Here is a 19,069-nt window from a genome sequence, read left to right on the forward strand (position 1 = left end):
GACTGGCTGGACATCCAGTCTGTAAATGCAATGGAACTGCAAATAATGGTGAACTTCACAGAGCTGTTCAGTTTGGGTTTATTGTGGGGGGATCTTCTGCTGTCCTTACAGATGCAAGAACAGTTCGTATGCCCTTCTGCTCCTTACACAGGATATTGTGTCACTTGGACTTGGAGAAGCACTGCATTTATGACAGATCTTTGGAAGGATGTGCTGTGCTCCTGTTGCCCGGTACTGTGGAAAAAATGAGTTCTGACTCAGATGTTTGTGTGGCACAGGTTGGAAATGAATTAATAACATGCTGCAGTAATTGGCTCTTTAGGGCTTGAAAGTGGGAAGAAAAGAGGAGGCTTTGGCTAAGTATGATCTTGATATGGTGAGGAAGCAGATATGTAAGGGAAAGAATAGCTCCTTGATGTATAGAACTTTGTCTGGACACATAGCTCTTTAATTGTGTGTTCTACATGATTGTAGGCGAGGAAGTCCTGAATTCAGCTTTTCATTTCTTTACACAGTGGTGTTGGGCTTTTTCTTACCTTTTTCCTAGGCAAAAGGGCACATTTCTTTCATAGTAAAATATTTAGGATATTACAAATAACTTCTCAGCAATGCATAGTTGTCTGCATGAAAATGGAATTTTGTCAGTAATGAATGTTGACTTGGAATTACAGCCAGTATGGTAATGAAACATAGCCCCATTGGATTTAAGTAATTTGCAAATTGAGGTTATTATCAGTTAATAATGATACCCCTGGCTGATGTGAGAAAAGGGTCGTGCTACTCAATTGAATAGGAAGTAGGGCTTGTAAACAGATGCAAACTAGCATAAATGTTAAGTTATGGATTAATTCCATGCATACACTGCAGTAAATCCCCACTAGCAGACAGCTGTCAAGACTGCCTAGAAAACTTGACTACATTTGTTTTCAATGTGATCATTCTCCTGCTCTTGTTCTACTTCTAGGAAAGCTCTAAGCAATTATTTTTGTGTGAATTCCAACAGTACATCCATTTATCACAGTGCTTGTGTTAGTTATACATATTTTTAATTAACCACAAGTTATTCAGGTGCTAAACAGGTGCATCAGCTTCTAGGTCACTTTTGACTGTCTTAACTAGAACCTTTCAAAAGAGTAGGCATAATAAATCATATTTGAAAGAAGATTCATCCAGGGTATCTCTGGAGTTTTTAGTAAATGTGTGTTTTTACCTGAAGGATCTGCCAGGGAATCAAACTGCATCTCAGACCCCAGTGAACCCAGAGTGTTTCAACCCCTCTGTATAATTCTGATTGTGTGCTGCTCAACTTGAGGCCAATGTTTTGTTGCCACAGGCTTTACTCTGACACAAGATTTGACCAGGGACCTGTGTGACTACAGAGCATCTGGGCTGTTTATTTACCTCCCTTAATTAAAATCAGATCTATTTGTTAGGAAACATTGTGGAAAGCCTAGAGGCCCCAAGAGGGAGCCTCCAATAGAGAAACCCACTGCAACCCTCTGGAAACTTCGATGCTCAGAACGGTGAAAAACTCTGCAGCTGTGGCAAAGCAGAGTGTGAAAGAACAACAAAGTCACCCTGACTGGTCAGTAATTTGCAAGTAGATACAAATAAAACCTGAATTCTCTTATTGTGTCAACTGGAGTCCAGTGAAGCATTTTATTTTCCTGATAGAAATTGATCCTATAGAGTGATTAAATATACCAGTCAAATAGCTTCTCAAATAAGAAATAGTTAACTATTTTTTGTCTCTTTCAGTAGCTGTGAAAAGTTTAGAAAAGTTTTTTGGCTCTGTCTACATTTTCCCCGAAGACCTACATGCTATTAATGGTAAAAGGTTTGGTTGAATGAGAGTGCTACAATCTGTCTGAGGATATGGTATGGGTGACACAAAGGCTTCCTGCTGCTCTACCAGTCTCTGTAACGCAGAAATGCTTACAGGAGTTTGCTACCCTCGACTTTTCACTGCCTCCCTGTTGGTGGACTCACTTAGGCCTCCAAGCAGAGTGTTGAAAATGCTGCTAAATCAGAACACCTCTTCCTGAGTGTCTTTAAGGTGTGACAATGGGCTGTAATCCTTTCATTCGGTAAGGATGAACCCTTGTAGAATTGCCCATGAGTTACTGGGATGTGGTTTAACATTCTCTCTTCTTGTCTGAAGTCAGATACCTGGCACTGACTGGCTGAAAAGAGGACGTGGTGTTTCTTCAGTCACACACCTTTTCCCCTGGCACTGAACACTGTAGCCGGGAAGTGCAGGCAGAAGAGGAATTTGCTTATTGCCAGAGGAAGCTGCAAAGTGGAAAAGGCTGAGCCAGGTGATTCACAGAGGGTTTGGTTTGGTTAGCTTGTTTCCCCTAAAGGGCTGTCATTGTCATCTGAGGGCACAGGGTGTCCCCTGTCCTGGGGGACACCAGTTCTGCTTCAAACTATTTTTTCTCTCTGCATATGAATGTACATATTATTTAAATATTAACTGCATGCTCCATATTATAATAGTCAAGAATGACTGCTGCTAACCATTCATCTTATGCTTCCTTTCATATAGTATGAGAAAAACTTGCTAAAACTCTATTTTAAATTATTAATATGAGATTAGATGGCCAAGCAGTTCCTCCTTTTCTCTCATGCCTGAGCTTCCCAACCTGACAGCAAGACAGGTGGCCTAGAACTACTGTGATGAAGGAAACTTGATCAGGGGCAGGGGGTCAGCTGGAGTAAAATTAGACAAAGAACCAGGGTTCAAGGATATCCTGAAATGAACAGCATAGTTTGCACTACTTGTTGGCAGCTATTTTAAGAGTCGTAAAGCATGGAGTCCACAATGTCCTAATTTTGCAGGGATAGGCTGTAAAGATCATAAATTCTGTGAAAGGGGTCAGACTCTAATTTACAGGTCTGATTCAAAGCTTGCTGAGGTCAATGAAAACCTCTTCTATTAAGTATAGTATGGTTTGGATCATATGTTAAGGAAAAAAAGGTGTATTGAGAGAGTGCTAAGATTAAATGAGGGTAGTAAAAGTTTTCCCAGGATAAATGCACTTTTCATCTATCATTGAAACAGGAAAGAGCTGTTTATAAGACTGATAGATTCTCACAGTTCCATTTAAATTTATTTCAAAATACAAAATTATTTCAAAATACGTGAGCCTAATGAGTGAAGAGGGAGATCATTCCTTCCCTGCTGTTACACAGTAAATGGAAATGCACCTTTGCCTCAGGGATCCAGGTGAAGAGTGGATTTGGGAAGATGTCTCCTGCAAGAATGTCCTTTTCAGTACAGAATGAACCAGAAATACTGTTGGAATTATTTAGCCCATTGAAGACACAATCCTGGAGCTATCCTGTGGCTAAAAGCATTTTCAGCTGATGGAAATGAGAGCTGCTCCACTGGCACTTGGAGCCACATCGCCCCGTTCTGTGAAGAACTTGGTCTGGTTTTCTCTCTGCTGCTGTTTGGTTGTAAAGGTCCCGCTCAGGGCTTGGGCTGTTTGTCACACAGAGCCGCTGGTGACATGGCTGAGAGGAAAGGCACTGTACCAGTCCTTAATGCTGCTCTGCACCAGCTGCCTTGCAGCAGAGGAGTGGGCCCTAAATCAAGCACCAAGATCTTTTTAAAAAGAAGGAAAAAATAGTCAATTTTGAGTTTGTTTTTTTTTTTCAGCAAAATAGAAATTTCAATGCTCCTACAATCTTAGGCCAGGCCAGGCTTTGGTGAGGATAATGGGACATAAGTGCCTTTTGTCTTCTGTTAGGGAGGGTAAATTGTATAGCTGTCAAGTGGTGGCATGTCTGTAAGTGCTGAGTGAAATCTTTGCTGGGAGTGATAAAATCTGTGCCAAAGGAGAGGGAAGGATGCACATGCATCGAGGGAACCTGTTAGAATCCAGTTTAAATCAGTAGAGATGCCATATCTGCTGAGGATATGTGTGGGCCTAATTGCACAGAACAACTGTGTCTTGGTTTGAAAAGCCAGGTGTCTGCTAAGGAAGGCAGGAGCCTCCCCTGAAATGAAAAAATGTAAACCCCCTCCCTCCAAATTGTTATAAATTTGAAATTAAGGGGCTCTCAGGCAAAAATATGGGAGCAGGAACAACAGTTCTTTATTAGGGAAGAAAATAAAAAGATAAAATAAACAATGAAGTAAACTAAAACAACACTGACAGAGTCAGAACACACCTGACACCCTGCTCCTCAGGGTGCTGGTAGCAATCCAATTGGAATGGTGGCTGCAGTCCTCCTGGAGTGTCAGGGGTGGTTCTGCTGGAGCAGGGATCCTGGAGAAAAGGGTGTAGTCTTCCTCTGAAGATCCAGTGAAAGGGGCAGCTGTTCCTCTGGGAAATCCAGTTTAGAAGCTGTGCTGCTGTTCCAGAAACTCCAGATTATATCCAGGCAGGAATGCTTGGCTCCTCCCTCTGGGCTCACATCTCCCAGTGGGATGCTGTAGTTCTTATCAGCCATGCAGGGACATTCCATAGCCTGTTATCAGCAGATGTGTCATCAGCCACGCAGGGACATTCCATAGCCTGTTATCAGCAGGTGTCCCCCCGGAGGGAGGAGTGGTTATGCAAGAGATAAGGAAAACTGCCCACTGAACAGGAGACAGCTGCCACACAGATGGCAAATAGAATTCAATTTGCTTGGCGATCCAGGGCAAACTGTCATTTCATTTTTTATAAAAACACCTGAGTTTGCAGGATGTTTGTGGCCGAAGCGAGCAGCTTCTCACTCCCTCCAAAGGAGCAGCTTCTCCCTCCAAAGCCCGTGTTCTTGAAAAAGCTCTCTGTTCTTTTTTAATGCTCAGATTCAAGCAGCCTGGCTTATTTGGGGCTCTCCCATGGTGTAGTAAGTTCCATCCAGCCTGTCCTGCAGAGGAAGCTAGAACCCCTTGCAGTTTGTCATTGCTGATGTACCTCAGAGTTTGTCATACAAGTGCCAAGATACTCTGAGCTGTGAGGATGTTCCCAGAGCTTTGTTTTTGTGGTTTATATCACTGGAAGCTATGGGAGGAAAATATCTCCATTTTCTGGCTGCCTGTCCATTATTTTTATTACAGAGAAAGGGAGTGTGATCTCAGCTCATGGGAGTGTTGCTGCCCCTGCTAGTGCATGTCGGGGCTGCAGAAGCCACAGAGATGCATGTGCAAATAGATAAGATTTAATAGAGCCTAATGAAGGACATTTTTGTCTGCTCAAATATACCTTAATGGACAATTTAAAGTATTTAAATGCACAAGTGGCAGCAGTAAATTTCATTCATCATTTTAAAGCAGGGATCTTTTTACTCCAGCTTCCTAAGCACAGACACAGTTTTAGGTAAAACTCAGTTTCATCTGGTAGGAATAAAAAGTAAATATCCTATGCCTGGTCTCTGTCAAATGATTGGCTGTTCCTGAGCATGGAGTATTTGGAAATTGTTCCCAGTTGCTGGTTTTGTCACAGTGTCTTTGCTTGTTTGTGATTTGTATAATGAGAAAACAAACTGGAGAGGCGAGGGTAAACAAGTATGGTTTATCTCACACACTTTTACATCTACATTTCACATTTCTGTTACTTGGGTGATGAGATTTAGTCTCCATTTTTCTTTCTTTTGGAGTAGAATACATATCTGCAGAGGTGGAGGTTTTTCAAAAGCAGATCCATTGTAACCACAGGAAATCTATAAAAAAATACTTATAGGAAAAAAAAGATATGGCTGGAGAAAATGTCTGGGATCACTCTGAGATAAATGTTATGAGGTTTTCTATTTTACTGTCTTAGCAGGTTTTGTTAGTGTTACTTTATCTTTAAGTCATATGATTATATCAATTTAGCTTGCTAAAATGGTAATAATAGATGCATAAATTCTAAATTCATCAAACCATTTCTCCCAAGACTCAAAAGTGAGTCAAGAAGGCAATGACCTAAGACTCCCTTTTTTTTTTTTTTGATAGGTTTCTTTTTGTTTTCCTGACATTTTTGTTTGAGATTTCACTAGAAGCAGTTCTCCCAGTTCTTGAAGAGCTCCAAATAACACATTTGTACTTCACAACATACCTGGGTTATAGGGAAATGTGTTTCATGCTTGTCATACTCTTTGTCACTGCGTGCAGAGTCCCTGTCAGAATGGGAAAATACATCCCCACATCTGGATCCTCTGCTGTGAGCACAGGCTGTGCTTGATGGGAAGGAGAGGGTGGAAAGTTTGCCTGGAATTCCCTTTGGTGAGACCCTGCCTGATTGTATTGCTCAGTCATGGCCAGGTTGGAGACACATTTATGACCTCCAGACTGCATCTTGTTTTTTTAAATACTCAGGCAGTTCATATTTTATAGCTTTTCTTTTTCATTAACTTTCTTTCTGGAAACCCTTCCAGCTGTAAAAATGAACCAAATTCGGATTCCAGTCCTATTCTTTAGGTTCCCAGGATACCATCTTTACTAAAATCCAGGAAATACACTCTGGAAAGGTTTGCCCTGATTCTTAGGGGCAAAGATCTCTTATGTAGACTGATTGTCAACTGCTTAGTAAGGACCTCTTTCTTCTACCACCTCCAGAATATTATTTGCTGTTTGCCCTTGGAGATGCTGCACCACTTGACAATTCAATTCAATACAACAATTCAAGTGTTGTACACAGGCTGGTTTCTCCTTCCAATACACACTTGCTAATTGTTCTATTCTTGGTATAGAAACAGGGAGGAAGCCTTTTAGTGTGACCCAACCTGATTTAAATATAAAAATAAAAGTATTTCACTAGTCACTGTCTAGAATTATTTCAGGTTTCTTCGCCCTGCTGACAGTGACCAAAATCTTTGTCAAGACTTGCTTTTCTTTTCCATTCTGATTAAAGCTGTATTTAAAACCCATGTTTAACACACCAGCATGTTCTGTATTTATAGCTATTAACTATGGCATCATTCCAAGTTCTATTTTAAGACAGCTTTTGTTCAGTGTTTGTGTGATGCTCCAATTTCTGTATCCTCCCAGTGCAATGGGAGCTTCTGTTCCTCTGCTATATCGCAAGTTTTATTTTAAGCTCCTTGTTAAAGCTCAGCAGATGTATATTTATCATCTGGGTGATTATCTGACATTGTTGAATAATTGCATCTTTTAATGTTTAGAAGTAAAGCTGCTCATCAGGCTTTTTGGTATTACCCTCCCTCTTGTTGGTCCTTTAAGAAACAATGCCTTGCTTCTCCAAGCAATTGTTTCTAGTACTTTGGTATTTGGGTTCTTTTATTTTTCATCTCAGGTTTCCCAGGAGATAAAGATGGCATATTTTTATCTAAAATATATTCCAGAAACTTGCTGATGAGGTTGTGGTATGTATGTTTGTGCCTTCACACAGGGACTATTTTTGAGCTAGAGGTTTCCAGATCAGCTTACAGAATAGACTCCAGATGGTCTGGAATCCTTCTTTAGTGATCTATAGCTAATCAAACATTCAGCACAAACAATTCTGTTTTTAAAGCTGAGCACAGTCTTTCAGAAAAGCAGCATATTGATCTCTAGCTTTACTTTTCATAATTTCTTTTGTTTCATTACTTAGTGTTTTTCATTGCTGGTCCTCGCACTTATTTTGCTGTGTAGCTCAGGAGCTGTGAGGCACCTTGTGTCTTACATTTCAATCAATAAAGGAAATTAATAAGGCCTTTGTGGGCCATAGCTTTTTTATTTTTTGAATTACTGTGAAGGGAAGAAAATAAGGTTGTGCTCTGGTCTGTATTTGTAGCAGCCCCTACTTGCCAATTGATCTCATGGAACAAGGCAAAGGGAGGTGAAGTGGGTTGGGAGAACAGCTTTCCTTTGTTTTTGTGGGGCTGATTTGAGGTAAAATATAAATGAGCTGCATGCTGGCTTGGACTGAGCAGTGTTATTTTTGTGTCTGAGTGCAAACAGCACAGCACAGTTAGTGCAGAGACTATTCCTGGCCACCTGTAGTCAGAGAGACACATCAAGGAACAAACCCACCTCTAAGGAGAGCAGATTCTGCTCCTTCATGAACAGGATCAAACTGGGGCTCCCATGAGATTTTTCTGTCATGCATTCAAACCAGGATTAAGAGTTATCCATTGTTTATTAAATGGTGGGAATTATTGAATGCTGAGCATTATTCATTCCATTCTGGAAGCATTGTTGCAGGAACGTTTCCTTACCATTCTAGAGCTGAGGGGCCATGACACTGCATATTTTTATAGAGCAAATATAGGCAAATATCAGTTAAAGGTAACAAAAATGTTTTCTGCTTATATACCCAAAGATTATCATTATTGTAAATCCCTGAACAAAGTTTGGCTCAGATTAATACTAGATTTGATTCATTAAAACAGTTTCAGGCTTATTGGACAAAGTTAGGACCATGCTTATTAAATATTTTGCTGATTAAAGCCATCATATGTTATTGTTACATGTATATCTACTCAGTATTCAAGGTGATATAAATTGTATTTTGAAAGATACATACAAATTATCTTTAAAAAGCCTTAATATATGAAAAAATATATCCCTTATGAATGTGAAAATTAAATCATGGGGGGTTTTATGTTTGTTTAATAAAACATTGGTTCTAGAGGCCTGTGGGCCACTCTAGTGACAAATGAAGTTATCTATCAACACAGGCTCTCCTGGGATCTGATGCAAAAAGTCTTAAAGGCAGAGGGAGGCCCCTGGCCCTGGGAGTTCAGAGGTTGTGTGCTCTTCTGGCACTTCTTTCAGGTTTGAATGGGAGAGTGAATTTACTTAACTGGAAGAAAAGAGAAGTCTGAGAGTAACTGGAGGCAAATTCAGACAAATATAGAGATATGTAGTGCTCTGGTTTTAGTATAAAAATAGTATACATATTATGTTTTTAGAATAAGTGAATGCAAGCTGGACTTCATCAGGTTTCTGGACTTTTCAAGTTATGACATTGCAGTTGAGTTACTTTTCAATTAAAAATTTAATGTACTTAACATCTTAACACTCATTGGATGAGATCTGAAAATTTATGACCTTAGCCTACAGCATATTTAAGTCACTAGTCTCTGGAACAAATTCTGCTGTAAATAAAGCAATAAAGTGTTATATTATGAAGGCAGAAAAAATTTTTGCTGTGGCACTGCATTACTGAAACTTAAATAATCCTTTTTTTATTATTATTATTATTGAAATGGGTTTTCTGTCTGCTCAGGAAATGTGTGAAGAACTTCCCACTGGATCACAGATACAGTCAGTAAAGGATCCTCTGGGGTATCAAGTGCTGGAAAAACACTGTGTACAGACAAGCAAGGCAGAGTTCTCAGTTGACCTCTGTGGGTGTCAGGAGCCAGTGCCCAGGATTTACTGCATCAAATACGTGGTAAACACAGAGGAACAGCAGCACAATGTATTGGCTCAGGTGTAGTTGTCCAACTGCTTTGGGTTTAGGAACCAGAAAGGGGATCTGAGGGCAGGCAGAAAGGGGACATTTCTCTTTCTTTCCATAATGTCCACACATGTTAAGAAAAATGCAGTATTTTGTGGGACAGGAAAAAAAAAAAAAAAAAAAAAGTTTTTTGGGGGAAAAAAAAAAAAAAAAAAAAAAAAAAAAAAAAAATTGAAGCATGTCTCCATCTCCAGGACCCAGAAAGGCCAGAGATGAAGTTAGGAGAGCTAGAACAACAGTTTTAAAATGAAATGGGGACAGATAAGATTCTCAGATTGCCTCAGAGAAGTCTGCTTCAATGTGCTGCATTGCATTTCCAGTCCAGACCTAATTTATTGTTCATATTGCTTGCAGAAATCAATCAGCATCCTGTATGTCTATGTTCAGGTAATAAGTAGTTCCTAAATGAAGGCTTGCTTTTTGTGTACATCTGCAGGTACACAAATATACTTTAGGTGTATGGTGAAAGCTGATGTCTCAACTCACAAATGGGATGCCTCCAGGGTTTATTTTTCACTTTTATGTGGAAAGGAGAATTACAAGAGATGTGGACAAGTGAATTAGGTAAATGCCTTCAAAAAGAAAGCAGCAGTAAAGCAAGCTCTTCCATGAGTGCCTAAATTAATTTGGCTTTCCAGAAGCCTGTACTTGCACTGGACTTTAGTATCAGGTGGTCCACTTCTGCATCACGTTCATATTTCTACTATGTCTGTGTGCAAGGAAAAAGCCTTAGTATTAGACATATTAGACATGCAATGTGTAATGCTGATGAGTCTCATGAGGAAAAATGTTATAAGTTTACATCATATTGGTTAACGTGGTGGGTCTCAGGAGTTACTGGTGAGAATTGCAGACTGGGATATTTGTTAGTAAAACTTCCCTGCCTGTGGGTGCTGCACTATTGGTGTGTGGGTTGGGGTATTCCAGTAAACCTTAGTGAGTCTGAAAATCAGCAGCTCAGTGTGGTGTGATGTGTTTGCAATGAATCTTGTCATCTGTAAATCCCAGATCCCTCTCCTAAAGGTCACAACTGCCTGGACTTGCTGGTGCACCTGCTATTACCATTCATTATTTCCATTGGCATTGAAAGAGGATACAAATCATGAAGGGTTTCCAAAATTAGACACAGCATTACAATTTCTCCCAGGTCCTTGAGTCTCTCCTATGAGTCATTTCTTTAGAGTACGTTTCAGTTCACGTTAGTACAAATAGAGCCTGTGCTTGTGTCCCCTTTCTGATGAGATTTACAAACTGAATTAGGCACAAAGGGTGTATTTTCAGTCTAGGCACCTTCATCCCCTCAGGCCTGTTGTTGGGGGAGCAGTGGCTCTGCAGAACTCCCTCTGACAGAGCATCAAATACGTGCTTCTCACCCACAGTGGGGCTGAGCTGTAACTTCATCCCAGTGATTAGAATTATGTCCTCCTCACTTAGCAGAAAAAGGCTTAATCACCAGGAAATTCCACTCTTATGAAGTTGAATTGCCACCGAAAATCCCAACTTCTTCCCTACTTCAGTAGCCTTCAACTTTTAATATTGTTTCTGTAATTCTTCAAAACCTAAAGACAAAGTTGGCCTCCTCATGTAAATCCTGAGGTACTGCCTGGTGTGGCACTTGTGAAAGCACCACTGCTGTCATTCGTGTGTGGCTAGCAACTCAGGGATAACAAATGCATTGTTTCAGTTGATGTGTTCATTTCAATGATTATCAGCTTAAAGCTTGGTGATTATATAAAAAGTAAAAGGAGCATCACCAGTGCTGCTTTCCAGGTTAATATAGCTTGGTTCTACAGAAAGTTTTTAAGAAGTTTTTTCCTTTGCACACCACCCACAGGATTTTGTGGTATTATTCTGATTTGATTGTGGGATTTTTTGGAGCATTTTTGGGGCAAAATAAGATGTACACAATGGTCTCTATAATGTTGCTGATCGGGCGAGGCAAAAGCACTGTCACTGATGCATGGAAACACATTGCTGTTCTGCACTTGTAGTTGATACTTAAAGGATCACAGAGCTGTTTCATGGAATGATTTGGGTTGGAAGGGACTTTAAAGGTCATCTAACACACTGCCCCCTTTCACTAGCTCCACCCAAACTGGCCATGAATACTTCCAGAGATGGGGCATCCACGACTTCTCTAGACAACCTGTGCCAGTGTCTCACCACCCACACAGGGAAGAATTTCTTCCTAGTATCCAATCCACCCCTGCCCTCTTTCAGTTTGAAGCCATCCCTCCTAGTTCTGCCACCACCTGCCCTTTTCAGAAGTCCCTCTCCAGCTCCCCTGTAGCCCCTTGAAGTACCAGAAGGCATTACAAGGTTTCCCTGGAGCATTTTCTTGACCAGGCTGAACACCCCCAGCTCCTGGTGATGGTGTGGATGGGCTGCCAAGTCTCTCAGGGCCAGCAGTGAACATCAGGGAAATACTACTGTAGGGATATAAAAAGTGGCTTGTACATGTAGCACCTGTGACCACATGATCCTGAAGGAAGCATAAAACACCCTTCTGAGGTTTTTAGGGCAGGAGGCTGATCAGGATTTGAAGTATTTACATAACCATTGGAAATAGGACAGTTTTCTCTGGGTGTCTTAAAAGCTGAAGCAGTATCTCTGATGTTCTAGGAAGTGCAACTCTACCCTCTATGCCCAGAACAATGAGGCAGTGAAAGAACAGAGGGCCCCAAAGGCTGTCCTGTAAATGGATGTGGATGTGGGTGTTACAACCAGAGCATAGCTGGGGCTGCTCAGGATCTCTGATGCAAAAGTTCTCCACTGAGTGTTCTTACCCTGCTGTGCCCACTTGTCCAGAAACTTAGCAAAAATACAGCAATTTCACTCTGGTGAAGACTGAGAAGCATATGGCTGCTTTTCCCAACAATATCCCTTCTGCAGTTGTTAGGGGGAAAACCCAACAAATCCCAATGCTGTCTCTTTATGGTAGTTTCATATAACTTTATATTAATAATTCCTGTTCTTCCCTAGGCATTAACACCTATTTGGCTTTTATGAGCCAAATAATTGAACATAAAAATGAGCTCAAGTTGCTGAACTTTGCTTGCCCTGGGCCTGACTTCACTGATTATCATTAGGCTGAATGTTTTCTGCTTCTGAGAATGTTAAATTACTTCTGAGCTTGCCCAAGCGACGCTCACTGGGTTGACCCTGAGACTGCATTGTATGAAAAGAACAGAACAAACAGCTTTAGCTGGTTCTTTTCCAGGTCTTGAGGAACCCCAAACTTTCAATAGTGCAGAGGTGCATTGATGGAGCACCCTGTTACAGATGCCCCAGTCTGAAATGGTAACACATCAATTACCTTACATCTTTTTGTATGGTCTGAAGTGCACACTAAGTCACATTTCTTTTAAGAATGTGTTCCAGCAAATTACCTTGAAAATGTAAAACCTTGACCATGCAAAACCTCAGAGTTCCAGCATTTTTGGGGTGTTCGTTTGCTGATGGTTTTGTGGTGTTTTTTTCTAAATCTGGATTACCTTTCCCTTCCCTGCAGTTTAGAGCATAAATCAATCCCCAGTATTGGTGATAATCCTACAGTGAGGGGGGAGTTTTTGGAGGCAGCTCTAATCTTAAAAGCTAAACAAAGTAGGAAAGAGTTGTAATGAAAAAAATTACCCTTTAGCTGAGACCTTTTTATACTGGGCTTTAGCCTGGAGCACATTTTTATAGGCAAGTTATAAACCTGTTAAACAATGTCTCTTGTGAAGCAGAGCCAATGATCTATGACAGTTGAAAGCAGACTTTATGGTCTAAAACATCCCAGAAATTGTTTGAAATACTTAATGCATCCTTCAAACACAAAAATTCTAGAGCTATGTGAAGTTTTGCTGGCTGTTTGATTCCCTGGGGGATGTGTTTTGGGTGACTGATGACTATTTGTTAAGGTCAGCAAAAATTAATTCAGCTCATAAGAAACACATTTTTGGTGAGAGACTCTGGAATCACCTTTAAAGAAGCATTGCTCTTTAAAACAAAAGAGGAATCTTTTATTGAAAATACGCGCTAGTCACAAACCTTCTTACTATCACATCACAGAAATTTTGGACTTGGAGAGGTCCTTGTCTGCCATGCAGCTCATATTCTTCCTTGTTCATCTGTCAGTTATATTTATTAGTGTTAATATAATTGTGTTTTTTATTTAAAAGCTTCTGATATTTCAATCACTGTTAATTTTTAATCACCATTAATTAAAAAGTAGCTTGAACTAAATTGAATGTGTAAACCAAGGCCTCATTCTACTTTAGCTTAGACAGCTTCTTCCCTTGGGCAGATATCCCACCAAAAATCAGCTCAGATGTGCCGTGCTCAGCTCAAAATCAGGTCAGCTTGAGCAGTGAGGGCAAACCTGTCACATTCACATTTTCTGAAAAATCCCTTCACCCAGGATTTTTCTCCTGGGAAGCTGAGAAGCCTCAAAGAAAAGGAAAACAATAATTATCTCATTTGCTTCTCCTGTGTTTTGCTCCTTTGGAATGTGTTTGGAGATTGTTTACCCACAGGTGATTGTTTCATTGGATTCTGGTGTGAGCTGTTTTCACTCTTTGGCCAATTGGGGCCGAGCTGTGTCAGGACTCTGGAGAGGGTCACGAGTTTCATTATTATCTTTTTAGTCTTCTGTAAGTATCCTTTCTGCATTCTTTAGTATAGTATAGTTTAGTATTCTTTAACATAATATAGTATCATAAAATAACAAATTAGCCTTCTGAGAACATGGAGTCAGATTCATCATTCCTCCCTTCGTCTGGGAGCCCGGCAAATACAACACAAACCCATGTTCTGCCCTAGGAAAGAGCTTTCCTGCTCCATAATGACCTTGACTGGCAAAGACTGGGAAGCCAAAATCTCATTTGTCTTTTAGCTGGGAAAAAAGAAAGGGCAGGGAACCTTTCCTGCCACTTGCCTACCCAAGACAGGAAGGAACATCGAGGACACGATTCTCCACTGAATTTCTTAGATTTGTGACATGAGGACAGGAGGGGATAGGACAGCTCCATACCAAAATCCATCTGGGTGCTGCCAGCCAGTGCCACCGTGGTCCTGCTGAAGGAGAGGAGCATTCCCTTTTGGAGTGTGGCTGGGAGTAGGGAGGGTGCAAGCCTGAGCCAGCCCTTGGGCTATGACCCCTCACTGGGGTGATTTCAGCATGGGGTGATCAGGCCTGAAATTGTACATTTTGGCTAGATGCTGTTGTTCCTGTAAGGGGTTGCTCAGAGGCAGTGAGGGGAAGCAGGAGGAGGAGAGGTGTGGGCAGCACTGGTCAGCTCTCTTCCTTGGAAAATGCTGTCCCAAGAGATGGTGTCAGTGTGTTTGTAACAGACACGGATTCAGGCTGAGGTGGTGACAAGGAAGGGAATGATGCTGTCAGCTACTTTTAATAAAGCTTTTCTTCAGTGTTAGATTAGAGCTATGAAGCCACAAATGAGACTGCTGACTGACAGGGCTTTGCCTCCAAATGCAAGATTATTGAGGTGAGTTTTCAGTGGCATTCCCTACCTCAGGCTACTGGCAGATTAAGCAAGCCGTCTCTATTGCTGTTGACACTGATGCAGTATTGCTTCTTCCTCACATCTTCTCTGTGCCTTGTCAGTAAAAGCTGTGATAATTCCCTTCCCAGTCACCAGACAAGGCATCAGAGGATGCTGAGTCACTTTTCCTGCTCTCAGGGACCAGGGTGTCACTCATGTACTGCTCTGGTGCCATGCAGGGCTGTCACAGGCTGTGCCTGGGTGCACACAGCTGAAACAGCAGAGGATAGCGGGCAAAAATCCATCTTCCCATCTGTACTCTTTACACAATGTATTAGCCAAATGCCCACAAGCCTGTGAATTTTGTTTTTAAAGTGCTCTTCATTCCACTTTGCGATAAATGAAGAGAAGCTTAAGTGGGGAGGATTTTTGAGCATTTTTAAAGAAGTTTCAGTGAGCAGCGGGGGAAAATGAGATCTTGACACAATCAATACCAAGGAACATTCTCTAGAAATTAAACAGAAAGGACTTGTGTGTGAAATTCCCTGCTCAAGCAGTACGAAAGGGACCTTAGGAAGAGGAAACAGCTCAAGATATATCCTTGCCCATGGCTGTTTCTCAAAGACTGAAGAGGATAATTCATGCACTGGCTCACACCTGCCCTAACTCTAGCCCTGACATGAGGAACATATGGCAGTGTAGGAAAAATGGAAGTTTAGGTGTGAGATGGGGCTGTTGCTGGAATGCTCTGTTCCACAGCTGCTTCCCAGGGCCAGGAAAGGGGTGCTGGGATGAAAAGTGTGAGCCTGTGCCAGAGTCTTGGGGGAAACACAGCCTGAGGAGCTCAAAGGGAGTTTCAGAATCTCTTTTCTCCTGCTTGGTGTGGGTGCTGGGACACAAACAATTTCTTACCCAACTGTAACTGCAAACTGAGCTGCTTCAATTGACAGCTGAAAGCTAATTTTGCTCATTTCTAGCGGCACAAAGAGTTTTCAAGACGGGTAACACGGATGGATAAATGTGTTATTTTTGTGCTCTGCTTTAAAGGTTTCCAGCTTCCCCTGTGTTCCAGCCTGCTGCAGTCACCAAAAAAACTTGGGAGAATGAATCTGTCATAAGGTGACATGACAGGCCCCTGGCATCTGTGTCTGAGCATTATTCTCCAAGAAAAAGAGAGTGCTTTAAAGAAGCCTTGTTCGTGGGGGGTAGCAGTCACTCCCTGCCAGCCTCCCTCTTACTTCACAAAGACACCATTAGGGATGGTGGTGAGCCTGCTCGTCCATTTACCAGCATAACAGGAATTACTGCCTCTAATAAATATATTATTATGTGGCCATTAGCTATCGGTTATAAAACTGCTTAATGCCTGCATGATCACTTGTAAATGGATTTGGAAAGCAGCTAAATTGGTTATTTATTTCCCATACTGAACAGCATTATTTATTGGCTTGGCTCAGCAAGTTTGATTTTCGAGCTAAAATGAGATTTTAAGTTTGTGATGACCTAACCAGGGTGTAAGTCAACTCAGGAAAACTCTGTTTTTCTGAACAAGTGTTGAATTTAATGGTAAATATGATTCTACAATTACCTGGGTTTCTCTTTCCTTTCAAGTTCATTAACTAATTACTTTCAAATGTGCTCCTGAGACGAAAGTCTGAGAAACTAGGAAATTTAATACAAGTTAAATTGAGATTCTGATTCCAAGAGGCCCTGTGAGTCAGCAGCTCCCTGCTTGGCAGATCATTTGCTGTACCAATGCTTCAAAATCTGCTGCTACAATACTTTGAAAGACTGAAGCAAGTAAATAAGTTTAATTTCATGGGATGTAATCTTCTTACTGAAGTTGATCCTATTGATCTCCCCTATGTAAAAACTAATTTTTAGCTGTTTTTTTTTCTAACAAAGAAAGGCTGGAGGTGTAGCCTTCTGACTGAATTCTAACAAAGCAAGGCAAGGCAAGAAAAACACTGAGGCAAAGTCAGCAAGTGCCAGGGTGCAGTGTTTGCTCCTCCAGTAATATTTAATGCATGTTAAAGACTTCATCCCATAAGCAGACATTGCACACAGGTAAGTTCCTAGGCCATCAGAAGAATAAAGAAAGAAGCACTTTAACACTTCTGAAATACATTGGATTACTTTTAAATACAGGAGGCTGCTGACTTCCATGGCTGTAACAGGCACTTGGGAAGCTCTTGCATTTGTTTGTTCAGTAGTGAAAAGAAATTCCTGTGAAGCAGATCAGTATTATTTGATCAGTATTATTTGATCAGTATTTCTGGTGAGTACAGAGCTCAGACTTCTAATTAAATATTGTCTAAAAATATCTCCAGATTGTGGTAGGAGGGACAGGGGGGCTGGAGCCACAGTGAAAAGGTGGCAGTGGCCACAGCTGAGCATATTAAAGCCCTCCGAGATGTTCAGGGGAGATGCCAAAGCTAATGAAGGCCAGCATGGAAAAGGCTCTGCGGGACTCAAACAGGCTGTTGGGTGGATGTGCTGCCAGGGGGAAGCCACTTTCTCTTCCCTTCACGTTTTCCTGGGGTTTTTTGACTCCTTGCTCCTGCCTTGCAGCAGGGCTGGGGCAGAGACCTCACTGCAGCGAGCTCCTGGTGCTTCCAACAGGGACAGGGAAGACAACCACTGCTTTTAAAACAAAAGCAGCCAGGAGAACAAAAGACCTCTGTTATGAGGCCAGTCCCATGTGATTGGTGTCTTTTTATTTCCCCTGGGCTGCAGACAAGGTTGCAGAAGATGTGCCTGACTTGTTTGCAAAGGCACAGCTCCCTGGGAAGGATTTGAGGCTCTCCAGAGATTGCTGAACCTCTGAGAGTATTTGGTCTTTTGCTGGCTGCATTTGCCAGTATTTAGTGAAAGATGGAATACAGGTCTGCTGTTCCAGTTGCATAAACTTAGAACAATTAGCTTTTTACACAACAGAATTAATTACAAACACCAAAAAAAATTTATTTTTTAACTGTCTTTGTGTTGAAATCCACCCTCTACCTTCTTGAATGAAAACCTACTATTACTTCCAATAAAAAACCCATATTTGTCTCAGTGTTGAAGCAAACCTGGAGGAAAAAAATGCATCAAAACCATGTTTTCAGGTAATTGAAACTTGAATACTTGTCTAAAACTGAACTCTTCCCACCTCAGCATCTATCTTCAAAATGCTTGAATTATCCAATTTTAAGACCTTTTAAAAACAGAATCTCAGCTACTTAGGCCATGAGGTTTTGTGGTTTTTCTTATAAACTGTTTTTTGCATTACAAACAAATTACTGACCATGAGTGAGAACTGAATTTCTGACAGGGAGACCTTTCCTCCCCTGCAGATGTTTCCAGGCTCAGGGCTGAGCGCAGCTGGCAGCTCTCCTTTCCCAGGATAACATCTCTCCTTTCCCAGGATAACATCTCTCCTTTCCCAGCACAGCCTGCTCGCTCCATCTCACAGCACAGCAGAGTTAAGCAGCAAACGTCCTGTGAAATTTGCAAAAATGGGAAGGAAGGAGAAATTCTAGACAGAAACGGCAGGATATGCCAGAAACAGTATTTTGCAAAGGGGGAAAAAAAGGCAGGTGGTATGACATTGATGTATTTAGATGGAGTGGGAACAGTACTTAAGGAATCTTTCGGGAATTATACACATTGCATACAGCATTTTATGTCTTGTACAAACAATTACAGACATTAGAAATTTGCTTGATTCTATAAATATAAAAGCACTAAGTGATTGCAAAGAATATTGGTTTTGCTTTATGGCTGGAGATTCCTCGCTAGGTTCAGTGTATTGTAGGGCTGTTTTTAGCTCCTTTGTACTGGCTTCTTTCTCTTTTAAATTGAACTAAATGTAATAAAACCCACGTGGGTTCTCCCTGCAGATGAAAGCAAGGGCATCCAACATTAATGCTGTGAGGCTCTGCCACCAGAATTCAAGGGCAGAGTCACTGTAGCTGGAAATCAGAGTGGTCAGATTTTCCGTGGGCTCCTGACAGGAAAATGTTACATATGCTGTATATCACAAGTACTTACATTTTCAATTCTGCATCACAGCTTGTTGCCTATTATTTCCTTGTGGTTCACTGTTCAGGCTTGAGGAACATTTTTCTCAATTTACAGCTCTATTAAGCTGATAAATCAATCACTTGTGCGAGGGGAGGCAGTTTGCTGACATTTGCTTTGCCAACACACTGCCACCCACAA

General features: G+C 41.2%; 1 long non-coding RNA gene across 1 annotated transcript; it reads left to right on the forward strand.

The window, feature by feature from the left end:
- Window positions 1–542: 542 nt before the first annotated feature.
- LOC121363311 lies at window positions 543–3,968 on the forward strand. Its single transcript, XR_005956682.1, has 3 exons — window positions 543–2,056; window positions 2,162–2,318; window positions 3,222–3,968. It is a non-coding gene; the product is annotated as an uncharacterized LOC121363311 (long non-coding RNA).
- The last annotated feature ends 15,101 nt before the right edge of the window (window positions 3,969–19,069 follow it).

The sequence above is a fragment of the Pyrgilauda ruficollis genome, unplaced genomic scaffold, assembly GCF_017590135.1.
Source record: "Pyrgilauda ruficollis isolate IOZ18807 unplaced genomic scaffold, ASM1759013v1 scaffold119, whole genome shotgun sequence".
Classification (NCBI taxonomy): Eukaryota; Metazoa; Chordata; class Aves; order Passeriformes; family Passeridae; genus Pyrgilauda; species Pyrgilauda ruficollis.